A 3,752-nucleotide genomic window follows, 5' to 3' on the forward strand; every position below is an offset into this window, starting at 1 on the left:
ACTGGACACGGCTTTATAGACTCCCTAGGACACTTGAACCTAGTGCTCTGATACCAAGCTTTGTCACGCCCCGAACCTGGGCCTGGACGTAACACGACACTCGGTGCCTGACTACATGTGACCGAGCAAACCAACTGGCTGGCTGAATCAACATGTGGTATCATAACATACTGAATGCGGAAGATAAGCTAACACATGCTGATATACTGAAAGTCTACATGATATAAATCAAAGTGCGAAAATACTAATATAATTCTGAAACATATATGTAGCCAACATAGCTTAATTATGAAAAGCCTGTGACTCTGTCTAACTGTTACTCTAGTTTATGAAGCCTCTATTGATGTACTGAAAACACTAACTGTCTGTAAATACTGAAAGGCTGTAAAGTAATAACAATGCCCCGAAAGAACTAGGGATTACCAAACAGCTGATATGAGAGTCCTAGCGCTCTGAATCGTCAACCTGTAAATCATTACCTGCATTGTGAGATGCAGGCCCCGGGCAAAAGGGACGTCAGTACATTTGAATTGCACTGGTATGTAATGCAACTGAAAGAAAGAACTATAACTGCTGAAACTAATACTGAGCTGATAACTGAGAATTGATAATTGATAACTGAAATGATAACTATTGAAACTGAAGCTGAAATGATAACTGATAACTGAAATGATAACTGATAACTGAACTTATAACTGGTAACTGAAATGATAACTGATAATTGATAACTGAAATGATAACTGATAGCTGAACTGTTAACTGGTAACTGAAATGATAAGTGATAACTGATAACTGAAATGATAACTAATAATTGAACTGAACAAAGGAAGTAAGGATATGAATACTCCCTCTTCTGAATGATGAACAACCTGTTTATCTGAATAAGCTACGGCCTCGGGCCCAATATATATGTGCACAAGCTACGGCCTCAGGCCCAAGTATGCGTATACATAACTACGACCTCAGGCCCAAAAATGCATATAACATAAACTACGGCCTTAGGCCCAAACATGCATAAAGCATAAACTACGGCCTCAGGCCCAAACATGCATAAAGCATAAACTACGGCCTCAGGCCCAAATACAGGTGTTCAACATTCAGGAACTGAGAATCAAACTGTAATACATGATAGTGAAATACTGAATCACACTGAATTACATGATACTGGAATGCTGGATCACACTGAATTACACAATACTGGAATACTGAATAGGACTAGACTGAGACATGTATTCTTGAACTGATTATGAACACTGAAACTTCAACTGTTTATGGCATACTGAGTAATCTATGCTAAGACTCGGGAAAATCAAACCCAAGTCTATATTGAATATGCACTGAGATCACAGCGTTCAGAATGAAAGTCATGAACGAGTTATGAAGCTAGAGAATAGATGTTCTGCAACTATTCAAGGAGCTAGGCTTAACTATATTTCTGAGGCAATTAGTAACGTTGTAAAAGAAACGTAGTGTAGGGAGAATCATTAAAATTCCCAAACATAGAGAGTTAGCCTCACATACCTTAACTTCCTTCTCTTGAGCGTAATACAACGTTTGTCAACCCTTTCAACTTTAATCTATAGCAATACAAGTCAAAGGGATTTCATATTAGCTATGATGCTCATATTTTGGTCACTTAAGCATTTTGTCAAACACTTAGTGAAAATAAAGCTTCATAGTCTTTATTAATGGTGTCTCTACACCCAATAACCCATTCTCTTGCTCCTAGATAAATTCTAAAGTCTCAAATGGTTATATATAATCAACCTTATTCTTTATCACCCATAAGGTAATCAACACCCATAACCAATAATAACCAATCAACAACCCGAATCTATCATCGTTCATGCTTTTCTATCAAACCCATCAACTCATATCTCATGAAATAGAGTCTATAATCATTAATTCAATGATAGAATCAATTAGAGGGTGAAGATATTACCTTTTTGACGTTCAATCTTCCTGAATTCGAGTTCTAGGGTTTCTTCTCTCAACAATGGTGTCCCAATCGAATATCTAATGATATGAAGGGTTTGCCCGTGTTAATATGATGTTGGGAAATTGAAATTAACTTAGAATCACCATTAGAACTTATCTTGAGTGGTGGAGAGACCCTTAAGGAGTTAGGTTTTTTAGAGTTTTCCTTTCTAGAGCAAGTTTTTATGTTTTGGGGCTGTGGGGGACGAAATATAGCTAAAAAAATGACTTCCCAAGTCGGCCACCGCGTCCCAGTAGGCGCGACCGCGGTAAATCGCTGGGACACTGCCTCACGACCGCGGTCGCGGTAAAACGCGACCGAACGTGGTGGTTACGCACCATTCTGTAAAACGATCGTAAAATTTTGCACAGAGCTCCGTTTGGGTTCCACAATATATCATTGGAAAGCTATTTCAAAGGCCTACAACTTTCATGCTTTAAATTTTCCCAAATTCTTTTTATAGTTTCACTAAACCCTGATGGAAGACAGACCTTCTGCAAACTTAGTCGATTTTGTCGAATCTTATGCACCTCACTTTCCATCTTGATTTTGAAACAACTATTTTCACCCATAAGTATCCCGATAGGACTTCTTATGTCCAAAATATAACCTTACTACTTCTTTAACTCATTCATACCTAATCCGAATGTGCGGAGTGTTACATCTATATAACACATACACAGAACAAAGAGGAAAAAATAACGAAGAACATCTGAGGTGATTTGGGAAAAATAAGCAAAAAGGGGGATCTGGGGGGAAAACGAAAAATAGATAGGAAGGGGGATTTGGGGGGAAAACGAAAAATAGATCTGGGAGAGGGATAGAGATAGAGTGAGCACAAAAACACAACGCGTACCTCCCTCTTCACCCATCCTCCTCAGCCTCTAAGCTCGCCCAAAAAATGAGCTTTGCAAACCACTGAAACCCAGCTGAAAAATCCACCCCAAACAGCCCTTCTAAAATCCAGCAAAATCCAGCAGCTTTTTAGCTGCAATAACCACCAAAAACCAGCCTTCAAACCTTCATAAATACATCTGAAAAATGCAGTAAGGAACCTGTACAATCCCAACGTAAACCCATCGCTTTTAGCACTCCCAAACAGCCATGAATCACCCATCAAAATCCATCCTAAGAGAGCAGCAAAATAAGCTGCGAATCTGCTGAAAATCAGTCCAAAACCTCACCTCAAAGCAGTCCCAAACCCAGCCATTAGAGCCGCCCAAACCAGCCCAACAAACATGTCAAAGCTAAGCCAAAAATCCGTGATAACGAGCTTCTGAAAACGCCACCACAGGCTCGATTCGAGCCGACGAGCTGTTCGTTTGCAACTCCAAGAGTTTCTGGTCGAGTTTCTCCGGCGCGGTCATAGTCGTTGTTTGAGTTCACGTGCCAATTCATCTTAGTTATCGTGTACATGGCTGGAGTTTTCCTTTAAATAAATAAAAAGGCTTCGATCCTTAAGGTGCAATCCTTCTTTCTTTACTGTTTCTTCTCCTTGGTTAATTTTATACTTTGAAATATATGAATGCTGCTATTATTTTGTTGAATCAAGTGTTCTCAGCAAATTGATGACTTTGAATGTTTGATGCTTTTATTAGTTGATGTTTCTTTGGCTTAATATTGCCTGTATCAAATAGCAGTAAGGTACTGCTGTTGAATGACGTGCACATTTTTTTTGGATTTGGTGGAATAAACACAACTAATGTATAAGATAATACAAACAATGAATGATCTAATTGTGTGTGTGGGGGGGGGGGGGGGGGGTTAGGGGAGG

Source organism: Nicotiana attenuata, unplaced genomic scaffold, assembly GCF_001879085.1.
Source record: "Nicotiana attenuata strain UT unplaced genomic scaffold, NIATTr2, whole genome shotgun sequence".
In the NCBI taxonomy this organism is placed as follows: domain Eukaryota; kingdom Viridiplantae; phylum Streptophyta; class Magnoliopsida; order Solanales; family Solanaceae; genus Nicotiana; species Nicotiana attenuata.